General features: G+C 29.8%; 1 long non-coding RNA gene across 50 annotated transcripts in view; it reads left to right on the forward strand.

Moving 5' to 3' along the window:
* Positions 1-23052, forward strand: part of LOC126887013 (uncharacterized) — a 204623-nt gene that overhangs the window by 49717 nt on the left and 131854 nt on the right. For 47 of the 50 annotated variants that reach the window (XR_007698867.1, XR_007698897.1, XR_007698886.1 and 44 more), the window contains 3 exons: positions 181-3778; positions 6203-9667; positions 19032-22023. This is a non-coding gene — a long non-coding RNA (uncharacterized LOC126887013). Of the gene's footprint in view, positions 1-180; positions 3779-6202; positions 9668-17293; positions 18337-19031; positions 22024-22131; positions 23023-23052 lie in introns of all 50 variants that reach the window. The other 3 variants (XR_007698907.1, XR_007698909.1, XR_007698912.1) reach the window with 3 other exon arrangements.

Below are 23052 nucleotides of genomic sequence, written 5' to 3' on the forward strand. Positions count from 1 at the left end.
TTGCAATATTTCTGGTACAAAGTGAAAGCTCCCAAAAACATTTCAAATACGACGCATATATTTTTTACTCCCCGTTTCTTATAAAACTATATCAAGAAAAAACTACAAAAAATCTTAAATGATAGGTTAATATAAAGGTTTGACAATTTTTTCACATTGATGGTGTCGATTATTTCGAAGGTACAATAAGGTAGAACTATTTCAACACTACGATTCCAAAAAGTTACATTTCTCCATGAAAAATCAAAAGATCCAAACTTGAATAATTTCTTCGCTAGATTCCAAAGCTATATTGGTCTAAGCAAAACCTAAAAGGTAACTCATTTTTCAATGCTACAACGAAGGCTTGCAATATTTCTGGTACAAAGTGAAAGCTCCCAAAAACATTTCAAATACGACGCATATATTTTTTACTCCCCGTTTCTTATAAAACTATATCAAGAAAAAACTACAAAAAATCTTAAATGATAGGTTAATATAAAGGTTTGACAATTATTTCACATTGAAGGAGTTGATTATTTCGAAGGTACAATAAGGTAGAACTATTTCAACACTACGATTCCAAAAAGTTACATTTCTCCATAAAAAATCAAAAGATCCAAACTTGAATAATTTCTTCGCTAGATTCCCAAAGCTATATTTGTCTAAGCAAAACCTAAAAGGTAAATTTTTTTTCAATGCTACAAGGAAAGCTTGCAATATTTCTGGTACAAAGTGAAATCTTCCAAAAACATTTCAAATACGACGCATACCTTGTTTACTCACCGTTTCTTATAAAACTATATCAAGAAAAAACTACAATAAATCTTAAATGATACATTAGTACAAAGGTTTGACAATTTTTTCACATTGAAGGAGTAGAATATTTCGAAGGTACAAAAAGGTACAATGATTTCAACACTACGATTCCAAAAAGTTATATTCCTCTATGAAAAATCAAAAGATCCAAACTTGAGTAATTTCTTCGCTAGATTCCCAAAGCTATATTTGTCTAAGCAAATCCTAAAAGGTAATTTTGTTTCAATGCTACAAGGAAAGCTTGCAATATTTCTGGTACAAAAGAAATCTTCCAAAAACATTTCAAATACGACGCATACATTGTTTACTCCCCGTTTCTTATAAAACTATATCAAGAAAAAACTACAATAAATATTAAATGATACATTATTACACAGGTTTGACAATTTTTGCACATTGAAGGTGTAGATTATTTCGAAGGTACAATAAGGTAGAACTATTTCAACACTACGATTCCAAAAAGTTACATTCCTCTATGCAAAATCAAAAGATCCAAACTTGAATAATTTCTTCGCTAGTTTCCCAAAGCTATATTGGTCTAAGCAAAACCTAAAAGGTAAATCATTGTTCAATGCTACAACGACAGCTTGCAATATTACTGGTACAAAGTGATATCTCCCAAAAACATTTCAAATACGACGCATATATTTTTTACTCCCCGTTTCTTATAAAACTATATCAAGAAAAAATTACAAAAAATCTTAAATGATAGGTTAATATAAAGGTTTGACAATTTTTTCACATTGAAGGTGTCGATTATTTGGAAGGTACAATAAGGTAGAACTATTTCAACACTACGATTCCAAAAAGTTACATTTCTCCATGAAAAATCAAAAGATCCAAACTTGAATAATTTCTTCGCTAGATTCCAAAGCTATATTGGTCTAAGCAAAACCTAAAAGATAACTCATTTTTCAATGCTACAACGAAAGCTTGCAATATTTCTGGTACAAATTGAAATCTCCCAAAAACATTTCAAACACGACGCATATATTTTTTACTCCCCGTTTCTTATAAAACTATATCAAGAAAAAACTACAAAAAATCTTAAATGATAGGTTAATATAAAGGTTTGACAATTTTTTCACATTGAAGGTGTCGATTATTTCGAAGGTACAATAAGGTAGAACTATTTCAACACTACGATTCCAAAAAGTTACATTTCTCCATAAAAAATCTAAAGATCCAAACTTGAATAATTTCTTCGCTAGATTCCCAAAGCTATATTTGTGTAAGCAAACCCTAAAAGGTAAATTTTTTTTCAATGCCCCAAGGAAAGCTTGCTATATTTCTGGTACAAAGTGAAATCTTCAAAAAACATTTCAAATACGACGCATACATTATTTACTCCCCGTTTCTTATAAAACTATATCAAGAAAAAACTACAATAAATCTTAAATGATACATTAATACAAAGGTTTGACAATTTTTTCACATTGAAGGTGTCGATTATTTCGAAGGAACAATAAGCTAGAACTATTTCAACACTACGATTCCAAAAAGCTACATTTCTCCATGAAAAATCAAAAGATCCAAACTTGAATAATTTCTAAAAGTTTCCCAAAGCTATATTGGTCTAAGCAAAACCTAAAAGGTAAATCATTGTTCAATGCTACAACGAAAGCTTGCAATATTACTGATAAAAAGTGAAATCTCCCAAAAACATTTCAAATACGACGCATATATTTTTTACTCCCCGTTTCTTATAAAACTATATCAAGAAAAACTACAAAAAATCTTAAATGATAGATTAATATAAAGGTTTGACAATTTTTGCACATTGAAGGTGTAGATTATTTCGAAGGTACAATAAGGTAGAACTATTTCAACACTACGATTCCAAAAAGTTACATTCCTCTATGAAAAATCAAAGGATCCAAACTTGAATAATTTCTTCGCTAGTTTCCCAAAGCTATATTGGTCTAAGCAAAACCTAAAAGGTAAATCATTGTTCAATGCTACAACGAAAGCTTGCAATATTACTGGTACAAAGTGAAATCTCCCACAAGCATTTCAAATACGACGCTTACATTGTTTACTCCCCGTTTCTTATAAAACTATATCGGGAAAAAACTACAATAAATCTTAAATGATATATTAATACAAAGGTTTGACAATTTTTGCATATTGAAGGTGTAGATTATTTCGAAGGTACAATAAGGTAGAACTATTTCAACACTACGATTCCAAAAAGTTATATTTCTCTATGAAAAATCAAAAGGTCCAAATTTGAATAATGTGTCGCTAGATTCTCAAAGCTATATTTGTTCAAGCAAAACCGAAAAGTCTATTTTTATTTGAATGATACAAAGAAAGCTTGCAAAATTTCTGGTTGAAACTGAAATCTCCCAACAACATTTCAAATACGACGCATACATTTTTTACTCCCCGTTTCTTATAAATCTATATCAACAAAAAACTACAATAAATCTTAAATGATACATTAATACAAAGGTTTGACAATTTTTTCAGATTGAAGGTGTCGATTATTTCGAAGGTACAATAAGGTAGAACTATTTCAACACTACGATTCCAAAAAGTTACATTTCTCCATAAAAAATCAAAAGATCCAAACTTGAATAATTTCTTCGCTAGATTCCCAAAGCTATATTTGTCTAAGCAAAACCTAAAAGGTAAATTTTTTTTCAATGCTACAAGGAAACCTTGCAATATTTCTGGTACAAAAAGAAATCTTCCAAAAACATTTCAAATACGACGCATACATTATTTACTCCCCGTTTCTTATAAAACTATATCAAGAAAAAACTACAATAAATCTTAAATGATACATTAATACAAATGTTTGACAATTTTTGCACATTGAAGGTGTAGGTTACTTCGAAGGTACAATAAGGTAGAACTATTTCAGCACTACGATTCCAAAAAGTTACATTTCTCTATGAAAAATCAAAAGATCCAAACTTGAATAATTTCTTCGCTAGATTCCCAAAGCTATATTTGTCTAAGCAAACCCTAAAAGGTATATTTTTTTTCAATGCTACAAAGAAAGCTTGCAATATTTCTGGTACAAAAAGAAATCTTCCAAAAACATTTCAAATACGACGCATACATTGTTTACTCCCCGTTTCTTATAAACCTATATCAAGAAAAAACTACAAAAAATCTTAAATGATAGGTTAATATAAAGGTTTGACAATTTTTTCACATTGATGGTGTCGATTATTTCGAAGGTACAATAAGGTAGAACTATTTCAACACTACGATTCTAAAAAGTTACATTTCTCCATGAAAAATCAAAAGATCCAAACTTGAATAATTTCTTCGCTAGATTCCAAAGCTATATTGGTCTAAGCAAAACCTAAAAGGTAACTCATTTTTCAATGCTACAACGAAGGCTTGCAATATTTCTGGTACAAAGTGAAAGCTCCCAAAAACATTTCAAATACGACGCATATATTTTTTACTCCCCGTTTCTTATAAAACTATATCAAGAAAAAACTACAAAAAATCTTAAATGATAGGTTAATATAAAGGTTTGACAATTATTTCACATTGAAGGAGTTGATTATTTCGAAGGTACAATAAGGTAGAACTATTTCAACACTACGATTCCAAAAAGTTACATTTCTCCATAAAAAATCAAAAGATCCAAACTTGAATAATTTCTTCGCTAGATTCCCAAAGCTATATTTGTCTAAGCAAAACCTAAAAGGTAAATTTTTTTTCAATGCTACAAGGAAAGCTTGCAATATTTCTGGTACAAAGTGAAATCTTCCAAAAACATTTCAAATACGACGCATACCTTGTTTACTCACCGTTTCTTATAAAACTATATCAAGAAAAAACTACAATAAATCTTAAATGATACATTAGTACAAAGGTTTGACAATTTTTTCACATTGAAGGAGTAGAATATTTCGAAGGTACAAAAAGGTACAATGATTTCAACACTACGATTCCAAAAAGTTATATTCCTCTATGAAAAATCAAAAGATCCAAACTTGAGTAATTTCTTCGCTAGATTCCCAAAGCTATATTTGTCTAAGCAAATCCTAAAAGGTAATTTTGTTTCAATGCTACAAGGAAAGCTTGCAATATTTCTGGTACAAAAGAAATCTTCCAAAAACATTTCAAATACGACGCATACATTGTTTACTCCCCGTTTCTTATAAAACTATATCAAGAAAAAACTACAATAAATATTAAATGATACATTATTACACAGGTTTGACAATTTTTGCACATTGAAGGTGTAGATTATTTCGAAGGTACAATAAGGTAGAACTATTTCAACACTACGATTCCAAAAAGTTACATTCCTCTATGCAAAATCAAAAGATCCAAACTTGAATAATTTCTTCGCTAGTTTCCCAAAGCTATATTGGTCTAAGCAAAACCTAAAAGGTAAATCATTGTTCAATGCTACAACGACAGCTTGCAATATTACTGGTACAAAGTGATATCTCCCAAAAACATTTCAAATACGACGCATATATTTTTTACTCCCCGTTTCTTATAAAACTATATCAAGAAAAAATTACAAAAAATCTTAAATGATAGGTTAATATAAAGGTTTGACAATTTTTTCACATTGAAGGTGTCGATTATTTCGAAGGTACAATAAGGTAGAACTATTTCAACACTACGATTCCAAAAAGTTACATTTCTCCATGAAAAATCAAAAGATCCAAACTTGAATAATTTCTTCGCTAGATTCCAAAGCTATATTGGTCTAAGCAAAACCTAAAAGATAACTCATTTTTCAATGCTACAACGAAAGCTTGCAATATTTCTGGTACAAATTGAAATCTCCCAAAAACATTTCAAACACGACGCATATATTTTTTACTCCCCGTTTCTTATAAAACTATATCAAGAAAAAACTACAAAAAATCTTAAATGATAGGTTAATATAAAGGTTTGACAATTTTTTCACATTGAAGGTGTCGATTATTTCGAAGGTACAATAAGGTAGAACTATTTCAACACTACGATTCCAAAAAGTTACATTTCTCCATAAAAAATATAAAGATCCAAACTTGAATAATTTCTTCGCTAGATTCCCAAAGCTATATTTGTCTAAGCAAAACCTAAAAGGTAAATTTTTTTCAATGCTACAAGGAAAGCTTGCAATATTTCTGGTACAAAGTGAAATCTTCCAAAAACATTTCAAATACGACGCATACCTTGTTTACTCACCGTTTCTTATAAAACGATATCAAGAAAAAACTACAATAAATCTTAAATGATACATTAATACAAATGTTTGACAATTTTTGCACATTGAAGGTGTAGGTTACTTCGAAGGTACAATAAGGTAGAACTATTTCAGCACTACGATTCCAAAAAGTTACATTTCTCTATGAAAAACCAAAAGATCCAAACTTGAATAATTTCTTCGCTAGATTCCCAAAGCTATATTTGTCTAAGCAAACCCTAAAAGGTAAATTTTTTTTCAATGCTACAAAGAAAGCTTGCAATATTTCTGGCACAAAAAGAAATCTTCCAAAAACATTTCAAATACGACGCATACATTGTTTACTCCCCGTTTCTTATAAAACTATATCAAGAAAAAACTACAATAAATCTTAAATGATACATTAATACAAAGGTTTGACAATTTTTTCACATTGAAGGTGTCGATTATTTCGAAGGTACAATAAGCTAGAACTATTTCAACACTACGATTCCAAAAAGTGACATTTCTCCATGAAAAATCAAAAGATCCAAACTTGAATAATTTCTTCGCTAGTTTCCCAAAGCTATATTGGTCTAAGCAAAACCTAAAAGGTAAATCATTGTTCAATGCTACAACGAAAGCTTGCAATATTACTGGTACAAAATGAAATCTCCCAAAAACATTTCAAATACGACGCATATATTTTTTACTCCCCGTTTCTTATAAAACTATATCAAGAAAAACTACAAAAAATCTTAAGTGATAGATTAATATAAAGGTTTGACAATTTTTTCACATTGAAGGTGTCGATTATTTCGAAGGTACAATAAGGTAGAAGTATTTCAACACTACGATTCCAAAAAGTTACATTTCTCCATGAAAAATCAAAAGATCCAAACTTGAATAATTTCTTCGCTAGTTTCCCAAAGCTATATTTGTCTAAGCAAAACCTAAAAGGTAAATCATTGTTCAATGCTACAACGAATGCTTGCAATATTACTGGTACAAAGTGAAATCTCCCAAAAACATTTCAAATACGACGCTTACATTGTTTACTCCCCGTTTATAATAAAACTATATCAAGAAAAAACTACAATAAATCTTAAATGATACATTAATACACAGGTTTGACAATTTTTGCACATTGAAGGTGTAGATTATTTCGAAGGTACAATAAGGTAGAACTATTTCAACACTACGATTCCAAAAAGTTACATTCCTCTATGAAAAATCAAAGGATCCAAACTTGAATAATTTCTTCGCTAGTTTCCCAAAGCTATATTGGTCTAAGCAAAACCTAAAAGGTAAATCATTGTTCAATGCTACAACGAAAGCTTGCAATATTACTGGTACAAAGTGAAATCTCCCACAAGCATTTCAAATACGACGCTTACATTGTTTACTCCCCGTTTCTTATAAAACTATATCGGGAAAAAACTACAATAAATCTTAAATGATATATTAATACAAAGGTTTGACAATTTTTGCATATTGAAGGTGTAGATTATTTCGAAGGTACAATAAGGTAGAACTATTTCAACACTACGATTCCAAAAAGTTATATTTCTCTATGAAAAATCAAAAGGTCCAAATTTGAATAATGTGTCGCTAGATTCTCAAAGCTATATTTGTTCAAGCAAAACCGAAAAGTCTATTTTTATTTGAATGATACAAAGAAAGCTTGCAAAATTTCTGGTTGAAACTGAAATCTCCCAACAACATTTCAAATACGACGCATACATTTTTTACTCCCCGTTTCTTATAAATCTATATCAACAAAAAACTACAATAAATCTTAAATGATACATTAATACAAAGGTTTGACAATTTTTTCAGATTGAAGGTGTCGATTATTTCGAAGGTACAATAAGGTAGAACTATTTCAACACTACGATTCCAAAAAGTTACATTTCTCCATAAAAAATCAAAAGATCCAAACTTGAATAATTTCTTCGCTAGATTCCCAAAGCTATATTTGTCTAAGCAAAACCTAAAAGGTAAATTTTTTTTCAATGCTACAAGGAAACCTTGCAATATTTCTGGTACAAAAAGAAATCTTCCAAAAACATTTCAAATACTACGCATACATTATTTACTCCCCGTTTCTTATAAAACTATATCAAGAAAAAACTACAATAAATCTTAAATGATACATTAATACAAATGTTTGACAATTTTTGCACATTGAAGGTGTAGGTTACTTCGAAGGTACAATAAGGTAGAACTATTTCAGCACTACGATTCCAAAAAGTTACATTTCTCTATGAAAAATCAAAAGATCCAAACTTGAATAATTTCTTCGCTAGATTCCCAAAGCTATATTTGTCTAAGCAAACCCTAAAAGGTAAATTTTTTTTCAATGCTACAAAGAAAGCTTGCAATATTTCTGGTACAAAAAGAAATCTTCCAAAAACATTTCAAATACGACGCATACATTGTTTACTCCCCGTTTCTTATAAAACTATATCAAGAAAAAACTACAAAAAATCTTAAATGATAGGTTAATATAAAGGTTTGACAATTTTTTCACATTGATGGTGTCGATTATTTCGAAGGTACAATAAGGTAGAACTATTTCAACACTACGATTCCAAAAAGTTACATTTCTCCATGAAAAATCAAAAGATCCAAACTTGAATAATTTCTTCGCTAGATTCCAAAGCTATATTGGTCTAAGCAAAACCTAAAAGGTAACTCATTTTTCAATGCTACAACGAAGGCTTGCAATATTTCTGGTACAAAGTGAAAGCTCCCAAAAACATTTCAAATACGACGCATATATTTTTTACTCCCCGTTTCTTATAAAACTATATCAAGAAAAAACTACAAAAAATCTTAAATGATAGGTTAATATAAAGGTTTGACAATTATTTCACATTGAAGGAGTTGATTATTTCGAAGGTACAATAAGGTAGAACTATTTCAACACTACGATTCCAAAAAGTTACATTTCTCCATAAAAAATCAAAAGATCCAAACTTGAATAATTTCTTCGCTAGATTCCCAAAGCTATATTTGTCTAAGCAAAACCTAAAAGGTAAATTTTTTTTCAATGCTACAAGGAAAGCTTGCAATATTTCTGGTACAAAGTGAAATCTTCCAAAAACATTTCAAATACGACGCATACCTTGTTTACTCACCGTTTCTTATAAAACTATATCAAGAAAAAACTACAATAAATCTTAAATGATACATTAGTACAAAGGTTTGACAATTTTTTCACATTGAAGGAGTAGAATATTTCGAAGGTACAAAAAGGTACAATGATTTCAACACTACGATTCCAAAAAGTTATATTCCTCTATGAAAAATCAAAAGATCCAAACTTGAGTAATTTCTTCGCTAGATTCCCAAAGCTATATTTGTCTAAGCAAATCCTAAAAGGTAATTTTGTTTCAATGCTACAAGGAAAGCTTGCAATATTTCTGGTACAAAAGAAATCTTCCAAAAACATTTCAAATACGACGCATACATTGTTTACTCCCCGTTTCTTATAAAACTATATCAAGAAAAAACTACAATAAATATTAAATGATACATTATTACACAGGTTTGACAATTTTTGCACATTGAAGGTGTAGATTATTTCGAAGGTACAATAAGGTAGAACTATTTCAACACTACGATTCCAAAAAGTTACATTCCTCTATGCAAAATCAAAAGATCCAAACTTGAATAATTTCTTCGCTAGTTTCCCAAAGCTATATTGGTCTAAGCAAAACCTAAAAGGTAAATCATTGTTCAATGCTACCACGACAGCTTGCAATATTACTGGTACAAAGTGATATCTCCCAAAAACATTTCAAATACGACGCATATATTTTTTACTCCCCGTTTCTTATAAAACTATATCAAGAAAAAATTACAAAAAATCATAAATGATAGGTTAATATAAAGGTTTGACAATTTTTTCACATTGAAGGTGTCGATTATTTGGAAGGTACAATAAGGTAGAACTATTTCAACACTACGATTCCAAAAAGTTACATTTCTCCATGAAAAATCAAAAGATCCAAACTTGAATAATTTCTTCGCTAGATTCCAAAGCTATATTGGTCTAAGCAAAACCTAAAAGATAACTCATTTTTTAATGCTACAACGAAAGCTTGCAATATTTCTGGTACAAATTGAAATCTCCCAAAAACATTTCAAACACGACGCATATATTTTTTACTCCCCGTTTCTTATAAAACTATATCAAGAAAAAACTACAAAAAATCTTAAATGATAGGTTAATATAAAGGTTTGACAATTTTTTCACATTGAAGGTGTCGATTATTTCGAAGGTACAATAAGGTAGAACTATTTCAACACTACGATTCCAAAAAGTTACATTTCTCCATAAAAAATCTAAAGATCCAAACTTGAATAATTTCTTCGCTAGATTCCCAAAGCTATATTTGTCTAAGCAAACCCTAAAAGGTAAATTTTTTTTCAATGCCCCAAGGAAAGCTTGCTATATTTCTGGTACAAAGTGAAATCTTCAAAAAACATTTCAAATACGACGCATACATTATTTACTCCCCGTTTCTTATAAAACTATATCAAGAAAAAACTACAATAAATCTTAAATGATACATTAATACAAAGGTTTGACAATTTTTTCACATTGAAGGTGTCGATTATTTCGAAGGTACAATAAGCTAGAACTATTTCAACACTACGATTCCAAAAAGCTACATTTCTCCATGAAAAATCAAAAGATCCAAACTTGAATAATTTCTAAAAGTTTCCCAAAGCTATATTGGTCTAAGCAAAACCTAAAAGGTAAATCATTGTTCAATGCTACAACGAAAGCTTGCAATATTACTGATAAAAAGTGAAATCTCCCAAAAACATTTCAAATACGACGCATATATTTTTTACTCCCCGTTTCTTATAAAACTATATCAAGAAAAAACTACAAAAAATCTTAAATGATAGATTAATATAAAGGTTTGACAATTTTTTCACATTGAAGGTGTCGATTATTTCGAAGGTACAATAAGGTAGAACTATTTCAACACTACGATTCCAAAAAGTTACATTTCTCCATAAAGATCAAAAGATCCAAACTTGAATAATTTCTTCGCTAGATTCCCAAAGCTATATTTGTCTAAGCAAAACCTAAAAGGTAAATTTTTTTTCAATGCTACAAGGAAAGCTTGCAATATTTCTGGTACAAAAAGAAATCTTCCAAAAACATTTTAAATGCGACGCATACATTGTTTACTCCCCGTTTCTTATAAAACTATATCAAGAAAAAACTACAAAAAATCTTAAATGATAGGTTAATATAAAGGTTTGACAATTTTTTCACATTGAAGGTGTCGATTATTTCGAAGGTACAATAAGGTAGAACTATTTCAACACTACGATTCCAAAAAGTTACATTCCTCTATGAAAAATCAAAAGATCCAAACTTGAATAATTTCTTCGCTAGATTGCCAAAGCTATATTTGTCTTGGCAAAACCTAAAAGGTAAATTTTTTTTCAATGCTACAAGGAAAGCTTGCAATATTTCTGGTACAAAGTGAAATCTTCAAAAAACATTTCAAATACGACGCATACGTTATTTACTCCCCGTTTCTTATAAAACTATATCAAGAAAAAACTACAATAAATCTTAAATGATACATTAATACAAAGGTTTGACAATTTTTGCACATTGAAGGCGTAGGTTACTTCGAAGGTACAATAAGGTAGAACTATTTCAACACTACGATTCCAAAAAGTTACATTTCTAAATAAAAAATCAAAAGATCCAAACTTGAATAATTTCTTCGCTAGATTGCCAAAGCTATATTTGTCTTGGCAAAACCTAAAAGGTAAATTTTTTTTCAATGCTACAAGGAAAGCTTGCTATATTTCTGGTACAATGTGAAATCTTCAAAAAACATTTCAAATACGACGCATACATTATTTACTCCCCGTTTCTTATAAAACTATATCAAGAAAAAACTACAATAAATCTTAAATGATACATTAATACAAAGGTTTGACAATTTTTTCACATTGAAGGTGTCGATTATTTCGAAGGTACAATAAGCTAGAACTATTTCAACACTACGATTCCAAAAAGTTACATTTCTCCATGAAAAATCAAAAGATCCAAACTTGAATAATTTCTTCGCTAGTTTCCCAAAGGTATATTGGTCTAAGCAAAACCTAAAAGGTAAATCATTGTTCAATGCTACAACGAAAGCTTGCAATATTACTGATACAAAGTGAAATCTCCCAAAAACATTTCGAATACGACGCATATATTTTTTACTCCCCGTTTCTTATAAAACTATATCAAGAAAAAACTACAAAAAATCTTAAATGATAGATTAATATAAAGGTTTGACAATTTTTTCACATTGAAGGTGTCGGTTATTTCGAAGGTACAATAAGCTAGAACTATTTCAACACTACGATTCCAAAAAGTGACATTTCTCCATGAAAAATCAAAAGATCCAAACTTGAATAATTTCTTCGCTAGATTCCAAAGCTATATTGGTCTAAGCAAAACCTAAAAGGTAACTCATTTTTCAATGCTACAACGAAGGCTTGCAATATTTCTGGTACAAAGTGAAAGCTCCCAAAAACATTTCAAATACGACGCATATATTTTTTACTCCCCGTTTCTTATAAAACTATATCAAGAAAAAACTACAAAAAATCTTAAATGATAGGTTAATATAAAGGTTTGACAATTATTTCACATTGAAGGAGTTGATTATTTCGAAGGTACAATAAGGTAGAACTATTTCAACACTACGATTCCAAAAAGTTACATTTCTCCATAAAAAATCAAAAGATCCAAACTTGAATAATTTCTTCGCTAGATTCCCAAAGCTATATTTGTCTAAGCAAAACCTAAAAGGTAAATTTTTTTTCAATGCTACAAGGAAAGCTTGCAATATTTCTGGTACAAAGTGAAATCTTCCAAAAACATTTCAAATACGACGCATACCTTGTTTACTCACCGTTTCTTATAAAACTATATCAAGAAAAAACTACAATAAATCTTAAATGATACATTAGTACAAAGGTTTGACAATTTTTTCACATTGAAGGAGTAGAATATTTCGAAGGTACAAAAAGGTACAATGATTTCAACACTACGATTCCAAAAAGTTATATTCCTCTATGAAAAATCAAAAGATCCAAACTTGAGTAATTTCTTCGCTAGATTCCCAAAGCTATATTTGTCTAAGCAAATCCTAAAAGGTAATTTTGTTTCAATGCTACAAGGAAAGCTTGCAATATTTCTGGTACAAAAGAAATCTTCCAAAAACATTTCAAATACGACGCATACATTGTTTACTCCCCGTTTCTTATAAAACTATATCAAGAAAAAACTACAATAAATATTAAATGATACATTATTACACAGGTTTGACAATTTTTGCACATTGAAGGTGTAGATTATTTCGAAGGTACAATAAGGTAGAACTATTTCAACACTACGATTCCAAAAAGTTACATTCCTCTATGCAAAATCAAAAGATCCAAACTTGAATAATTTCTTCGCTAGTTTCCCAAAGCTATATTGGTCTAAGCAAAACCTAAAAGGTAAATCATTGTTCAATGCTACAACGACAGCTTGCAATATTACTGGTACAAAGTGATATCTCCCAAAAACATTTCAAATACGACGCATATATTTTTTACTCCCCGTTTCTTATAAAACTATATCAAGAAAAAATTACAAAAAATCTTAAATGATAGGTTAATATAAAGGTTTGACAATTTTTTCACATTGAAGGTGTCGATTATTTGGATGGTACAATAAGGTAGAACTATTTCAACACTACGATTCCAAAAAGTTACATTTCTCCATGAAAAATCAAAAGATCCAAACTTGAATAATTTCTTCGCTAGATTCCAAAGCTATATTGGTCTAAGCAAAACCTAAAAGATAACTCATTTTTCAATGCTACAACGAAAGCTTGCAATATTTCTGGTACAAATTGAAATCTCCCAAAAACATTTCAAACACGACGCATATATTTTTTACTCCCCGTTTCTTATAAAACTATATCAAGAAAAAACTACAAAAAATCTTAAATGATAGGTTAATATAAAGGTTTGACAATTTTTTCACATTGAAGGTGTCGATTATTTCGAAGGTACAATAAGGTAGAACTATTTCAACACTACGATTCCAAAAAGTTACATTTCTCCATAAAAAATCTAAAGATCCAAACTTGAATAATTTCTTCGCTAGATTCCCAAAGCTATATTTGTCTAAGCAAACCCTAAAAGGTAAATTTTTTTTCAATGCCCCAAGGAAAGCTTGCTATATTTCTGGTACAAAGTGAAATCTTCAAAAAACATTTCAAATACGACGCATACATTATTTACTCCCCGTTTCTTATAAAACTATATCAAGAAAAAACTACAATAAATCTTAAATGATACATTAATACAAAGGTTTGACAATTTTTTCACATTGAAGGTGTCGATTATTTCGAAGGTACAATAAGCTAGAACTATTTCAACACTACGATTCCAAAAAGCTACATTTCTCCATGAAAAATCAAAAGATCCAAACTTGAATAATTTCTAAAAGTTTCCCAAAGCTATATTGGTCTAAGCAAAACCTAAAAGGTAAATCATTGTTCAATGCTACAACGAAAGCTTGCAATATTACTGATAAAAAGTGAAATCTCCCAAAAACATTTCAAATACGACGCATATATTTTTTACTCCCCGTTTCTTATAAAACTATATCAAGAAAAAACTACAAAAAATCTTAAATGATAGATTAATATAAAGGTTTGACAATTTTTTCACATTGAAGGTGTCGATTATTTCGAAGGTACAATAAGGTAGAACTATTTCAACACTACGATTCCAAAAAGTTACATTTCTCCATAAAGATCAAAAGATCCAAACTTGAATAATTTCTTCGCTAGATTCCCAAAGCTATATTTGTCTAAGCAAAACCTAAAAGGTAAATTTTTTTTCAATGCTACAAGGAAAGCTTGCAATATTTCTGGTACAAAAAGAAATCTTCCAAAAACATTTTAAATACGACGCATACATTGTTTACTCCCCGTTTCTTATAAAACTATATCAAGAAAAAACTACAAAAAATCTTAAATGATAGGTTAATATAAAGGTTTGACAATTTTTTCACATTGAAGGTGTCGATTATTTCGAAGGTACAATAAGGTAGAACTATTTCAACACTACGATTCCAAAAAGTTACATTCCTCTATGAAAAATCAAAAGATCCAAACTTGAATAATTTCTTCGCTAGATTGCCAAAGCTATATTTGTCTTGGCAAAACCTAAAAGGTAAATTTTTTTTCAATGCTACAAGGAAAGCTTGCAATATTTCTGGTACAAAGTGAAATCTTCAAAAAACATTTCAAATACGACGCATACATTATTTACTCCCCGTTTCTTATAAAACTATATCAAGAAAAAACTACAATAAATCTTAAATGATACATTAATACAAAGGTTTGACAATTTTTGCACATTGAAGGCGTAGGTTACTTCGAAGGTACAATAAGGTAGAACTATTTCAACACTACGATTCCAAAAAGTTACATTTCTAAATAAAAAATCAAAAGATCCAAACTTGAATAATTTCTTCGCTAGATTGCCAAAGCTATATTTGTCTTGGCAAAACCTAAAAGGTAAATTTTTTTTCAATGCTACAAGGAAAGCTTGCTATATTTCTGGTACAAAGTGAAATCTTCAAAAAACATTTCAAATACGACGCATACATTATTTACTCCCCGTTTCTTATAAAACTATATCAAGAAAAAACTACAATAAATCTTAAATGATACATTAATACAAAGGTTTGACAATTTTTTCACATTGAAGGTGTCGATTATTTCGAAGGTACAATAAGCTAGAACTATTTCAACACTACGATTCCAAAAAGTGACATTTCTCCATGAAAAATCAAAAGATCCAAACTTGAATAATTTCTTCGCTAGATTCCCAAAGCTATATTGGTCCAAGTAAAACCTAAAAGGTAAAATTTTTTTTTAATGCTACAACGAAAGCTTGCAATATTTCTGGTACAAAGTGAAATCTCCCAAAAACATTCCAAATACGACGCATATATTTTTTACTCCCCGTTTCTTATAAATCTATATCGAGAAAAAACTAGAATAAATCTTAAATGATACATTAATACAAAGGTTTGACAATTTTTTCACATTGAAGGTGTCGGTTATTTCGAAGGTACAATAAGCTAGAACTATTTCAACACTACGATTCCAAAAAGTGACATTTCTCCATGAAAAATCAAAAGATCCAAACTTGAATAATTTCTTCGCTAGATTCCCAAAGCTATATTGGTCCAAGCAAAACCTAAAAGGTAAAATTTTTTTTTAATGCTACAACGAAAGCTTGCAATATTTCTGGTACAAAGTGAAATCTCCCAAAAACATTCCAAATACGACGCATATATTTTTTACTCCCCGTTTCTTATAAATCTATATCGAGAAAAAACTAGAATAAATCTTAAATGATACATTAATACAAAGGTTTGACAATTTTTTCACATTGAAGGTGTCGGTTATTTCGAAGGTACAATAAGCTAGAACTATTTCAACACTACGATTCCAAAAAGTGACATTTCTCCATGAAAAATCAAAAGATCCAAACTTGAATAATTTCTTCGCTAGTTTCCCAAAGGTATATTGGTCTAAGCAAAACCTACAAGGTAAATCATTGTTCAATGCTACAACGAAAGCTTGCAATATTACTGATACAAAGTGAAATCTCCCAAAAACATTTCGAATACGACGCATATATTTTTTACTCCCCGTTTCTTATAAAACTATATCAAGAAAAAATTACAAAAAATCTTAAATGATAGGTTAATATAAAGGTTTGACAATTTTTGCACATTGAAGGCGTAGGTTACTTCGAAGGTACAATAAGGTAGAACTATTTCAACACTACGATTCCAAAAAGTTACATTCCTCTATGAAAAATCAAAAGATCCAAACTTGAATAATTTCTTCGCTAGATTGCCAAAGCTATATTGGTCCAAGCAAAACCTAAAAGGTAAAATTTTTTTTTAATGCTACAACGAAAGCTTGCAATATTTCTGGTACAAAGTGAAATCTCCCAAAAACATTCCAAATACGACGCATATATTTTTTACTCCCCGTTTCTTATAAATCTATATCGAGAAAAACCTAGAATAAATCTTAAATGATACATTAATACAAAGGTTTGACAATTTTTTCACATTGAAGGTGTCGGTTATTTCGAAGGTACAATAAGCTAGAACTATTTCAACACTACGATTCCAAAAAGTGACATTTCTCCATGAAAAATCAAAAGATCCAAACTTGAATAATTTCTTCGCTAGTTTCCCAAAGGTATATTGGTCTAAGCAAAACCTACAAGGTAAATCATTGTTCAATGCTACAACGAAAGCTTGCAATATTACTGATACAAAGTGAAATCTCCCAAAAACATTTCGAATACGACGCATATATTTTTTACTCCCCGTTTCTTATAAAACTATATCAAGAAAAAACTACAAAAAATCTTAAATGATAGATTAATATAAAGGTTTGACAATTTTTTCACATTGAAGGTGTCGGTTATTTCGAAGGTACAATAAGCTAGAACTATTTCAACACTACGATTCCAAAAAGTGACATTTCTCCATGAAAAATCAAAAGATCCAAACTTGAATAATTTCTTCGCTAGATTCCCAAAGCTATATTGGTCCAAGTAAAACCTAAAAGGTAAAATTTTTTTTTAATGCTACAACGAAAGCTTGCAATATTTCTGGTACAAAGTGAAATCTCCCAAAAACATTCCAAATACGACGCATATATTTTTTACTCCCCGTTTCTTATAAATCTATATCGAGAAAAAACTAGAATAAATCTTAAATGATACATTAATACAAAGGTTTGACAATTTTTTCACATTGAAGGTGTCGGTTATTTCGAAGGTACAATAAGCTAGAACTATTTCAACACTACGATTCCAAAAAGTGACATTTCTCCATGAAAAATCAAAAGATCCAAACTTGAATAATTTCTTCGCTAGATTCCCAAAGCTATATTGGTCCAAGCAAAACCTAAAAGGTAAAATTTTTTTTTAATGCTACAACGAAAGCTTGCAATATTTCTGGTACAAAGTGAAATCTCCCAAAAACATTCCAAATACGACGCATATATTTTTTACTCCCCGTTTCTTATAAATCTATATCGAGAAAAAACTAGAATAAATCTTAAATGATACATTAATACAAAGGTTTGACAATTTTTTCACATTGAAGGTGTCGGTTATTTCGAAGGTACAATAAGCTAGAACTATTTCAACACTACGATTCCAAAAAGTGACATTTCTCCATGAAAAATCAAAAGATCCAAACTTGAATAATTTCTTCGCTAGTTTCCCAAAGGTATATTGGTCTAAGCAAAACCTACAAGGTAAATCATTGTTCAGTGCTACAACGAAAGCTTGCAATATTACTGATACAAAGTGAAATCTCCCAAAAACATTTCGAATACGACGCATATATTTTTTACTCCCCGTTTCTTATAAAACTATATCAAGAAAAAATTACAAAAAATCTTAAATGATAGGTTAATATAAAGGTTTGACAATTTTTGCACATTGAAGGCGTAGGTTACTTCGAAGGTACAATAAGGTAGAACTATTTCAACACTACGATTCCAAAAAGTTACATTCCTCTATGAAAAATCAAAAGATCCAAACTTGAATAATTTCTTCGCTAGATTGCCAAAGCTATATTGGTCCAAGCAAAACCTAAAAGGTAAAATTTTTTTTTAATGCTACAACGAAAGCTTGCAATATTTCTGGTACAAAGTGAAATCTCCCAAAAACATTCCAAATACGACGCATATATTTTTTACTCCCCGTTTCTTATAAATCTATATCGAGAAAAACCTAGAATAAATCTTAAATGATACATTAATACAAAGGTTTGACAATTTTTTCACATTGAAGGTGTCGGTTATTTCGAAGGTACAATAAGCTAGAACTATTTCAACACTACGATTCCAAAAAGTGACATTTCTCCATGAAAAATCAAAAGATCCAAACTTGAATAATTTCTTCGCTAGTTTCCCAAAGGTATATTGGTCTAAGCAAAACCTACAAGGTAAATCATTGTTCAATGCTACAACGAAAGCTTGCAATATTACTGATACAAAGTGAAATCTCCCAAAAACATTTCGAATACGACGCATATATTTTTTACTCCCCGTTTCTTATAAAACTATATCAAGAAAAAACTACAAAAAATCTTAAATGATAGATTAATATAAAGGTTTGACAATTTTTTCACATTGAAGGTGTCGGTTATTTCGAAGGTACAATAAGCTAGAACTATTTCAACACTACGATTCCAAAAAGTGACATTTCTCCATGAAAAATCAAAAGATCCAAACTTGAATAATTTCTTCGCTAGATTCCCAAAGCTATATTGGTCCAAGCAAAACCTAAAAGGTAAAATTTTTTTTTAATGCTACAACGAAAGCTTGCAATATTTCTGGTACAAAGTGAAATCTCCCAAAAACATTCCAAATACGACGCATATATTTTTTACTCCCCGTTTCTTATAAATCTATATCGAGAAAAAACTAGAATAAATCTTAAATGATACATTAATACAAAGGTTTGACAATTTTTTCACATTGAAGGTGTCGGTTATTTCGAAGGTACAATAAGCTAGAACTATTTCAACACTACGATTCCAAAAAGTGACATTTCTCCATGAAAAATCAAAAGATCCAAACTTGAATAATTTCTTCGCTAGTTTCCCAAAGCTATATTGGTCTAAGCAAAACCTAAAAGGTAAATCATTGTTCAATGCTACAACGACAGCTTGCAATATTACTGGTACAAAGTGATATCTCCCAAAAACATTTCAAATACGACGCATATATTTTTTACTCCCCGTTTCTTATAAAACTATATCAAGAAAAAATTACAAAAAATCTTAAATGATAGGTTAATATAAAGGTTTGACAATTTTTGCACATTGAAGGCGTAGGTTACTTCGAAGGTACAATAAGGTAGAACTATTTCAACACTACGATTCCAAAAAGTTACATTCCTCTATGAAAAATCAAAAGATCCAAACTTGAATAATTTCTTCGCTAGATTGCCAAAGCTATATTTGTCTTGGCAAAACCTAACAGGTAAATTTTTTTTCAATGCTACAAGGAAAGCTTGCTATATTTCTGGTACAAAAAGAAATCTTCCAAAAACATTTCAAATACGACGCATACATTGTTTACTCCCCGTTTCTTATAAAACTATATCAAGAAAAAATTACAATAAATCTTAAATGATAATTAATACAAATGTTTGACAATTTTTGCACATTGAAGGTGTAGGTTACTTCGAAGGTACAATAAGGTAGAACTATTTCAGCACTACGATTGCAAAAAGTTACATTTCTCTATGAAAAATCAAAAGATCCAAACTTGAATAATTTCTTCGCTAGATTCCCAAAGCTATATATTTGTATAAGCAAAACCTAAAAGGTAAATTTTTTTTCAATGCTACAAGGAAAGCTTGCAATATTTCTGGTACAAAGTGAAATCTCCCAAAAACATTTCAAATACGACGCTTACATTGTTTACTCCCCGTTTCTTATAAAACTATATCGAGAAAAAACTACCATTAATCTTAAATGATACATTAATACAAAGGTTTGACAATTTTTTCACATTGAAGATGTCGATTGTTTCGAAGGTACAATAAGGTAGAACTATTTCAACACTATGATTCCAAAAAGTTACATTTCTCCATAAAAAATCAGAAGATCCAAACTTGAATAATTTCTTCGCTAGATTCCCAAAGCTATATATTTGTATAAGCAAAACCCAAAAAGGTAAATTTTTTTTCAATGCTACAAGGAAAGCTTGCAATATTTCTGGTACAAAGTGAAATCTCCCAAAAATATTTCAAATACGACGCTTACATTGTTTACTCCCCGTTTCTTATAAAACTATATCGAGAAAAAACTACCATTAATCTTAAATGATACATTAATACAAAGGTTTGACAATTTTTGCATATTGAAGGTGTAGATTATTTCGAAGGTACAATAAGGTAGAACTATTTCAACACTACGATTCCAAAAAGTTATATTTCTCTATGAAAAATCAAAAGGTCCAAATTTGAATAATGTCTCGCTAGATTCTCAAAGCTATATTTGCTCAAGCAAAACCGAAAAGTCTATTTTTATTTGAATGATACAAAGAAAGCTTGCAAAATTTCTGGTTGAAACTGAAATCTCCCAACAACATTTCAAATACGACGCATACATTTTTTAGTCCCCGTTTCTTATAAATCTATATCAAGAAAAAACTACAATAAATCTTAAATGATACATTAATACAAAGGTTTGACAATTTTTTCACATTGAAGGGGTCGATTATTTCGAAGGTACAATAAGGTAGAACTATTTCAACACTACGATTCCAAAAAGTTACATTTCTCCATGAAAAATCAAAAGATCCAAACTTGAATAATTTCTTCGCTAGATTCCCAAAGCTATATTGGTCTAAGCAAAACCTAAAAGGTAAAATTTTTTTTCAATGCTACAACGAAAGCTTGCAATATTTCTGGTACAAAGTGAAATCTCCCAAAAACATTTCAAATACGACGCATATATTTTTTACTCCCCGTTTCTTATAAATCTATATCAAGAAAAAACTACAATAAATCTTAAATGATACATTAATACAAAGGTTTGACAATTTTTTCACATTGAAGGTGTCGATTATTTCGAAGGTACAATAAGCTAGAACTATTTCAACACTACGATTCCAAAAAGTTACAGTTCTCCATGAAAAATCAAAAGATCCAAACTTGCATAATTTCTTCGCTAGTTTCCCAAAGCTATATTTGTCTTGGCAAAACCTAAAAGGTAAATCATTGTTCAATGCTACAACGAAAGCTTGCAATATTACTGGTACAAAGTGAAATCTCCCAAAAACATTTCAAATACGACACTTACATTGTTTACTCCCCGTTTATAATAAAACTATATCAAGACAAAACTACAATAAATCTTAAATGATACATTAATACACAGGTTTGACAATTTTTGCACATTGAAGGTGTAGATTATTTCGAAGGTACAATAAGGTAGAACTATTTCAACACTACGATTTCAAAAAGTTACATTCCTCTATGAAAAATCAAAGGATCCAAACTTGAATAATTTCTTCGCTAGTTTCCCAAAGCTATATTGGTCTAAGCAAAACCTAAAAGGTAAATCATTGTTCAATGCTACAACGAAAGCTTGCAATATTACTGATACAAAGTGAAATCTCCCAAAAACATTTCGAATACGACGCATATATTTTTTACTCCCCGTTTCTTATAAAACTATATCAAGAAAAAACTACAAAAAATCTTAAATGATAGATTAATATAAAGGTTTGACAATTTTTTCACATTGAAGGTGTCGGTTATTTCGAAGGTACAATAAGCTAGAACTATTTCAACACTACGATTCCAAAAAGTGACATTTCTCCATGAAAAATCAAAAGATCCAAACTTGAATAATTTCTTCGCTAGATTCCCAAAGCTATATTGGTCCAAGCAAAACCTAAAAGGTAAAATTTTTTTTTAATGCTACAACGAAAGCTTGCAATATTTCTGGTACAAAGTGAAATCTCCCAAAAACATTCCAAATACGACGCATATATTTTTTACTCCCCGTTTCTTATAAATCTATATCGAGAAAAAACTAGAATAAATCTTAAATGATACATTAATACAAAGGTTTGACAATTTTTTCACATTGAAGGTGTCGGTTATTTCGAAGGTACAATAAGCTAGAACTATTTCAACACTACGATTCCAAAAAGTGTCATTTCTCCATGAAAAATCAAAAGATCCAAACTTGAATAATTTCTTCGCTAGTTTCCCAAAGCTATATTGGTCTAAGCAAAACCTAAAAGGTAAATCATTGTTCAATGCTACAACGACAGCTTGCAATATTACTGGTACAAAGTGATATCTCCCAAAAACATTTCAAATACGACGCATATATTTTTTACTCCCCGTTTCTTATAAAACTATATCAAGAAAAAATTACAAAAAATCTTAAATGATAGGTTAATATAAAGGTTTGACAATTTTTGCACATTGAACTCGTA

This window comes from Diabrotica virgifera, chromosome 6 (genome assembly GCF_917563875.1).
Source record: "Diabrotica virgifera virgifera chromosome 6, PGI_DIABVI_V3a".
NCBI lineage: Eukaryota > Metazoa > Arthropoda > Insecta > Coleoptera > Chrysomelidae > Diabrotica > Diabrotica virgifera.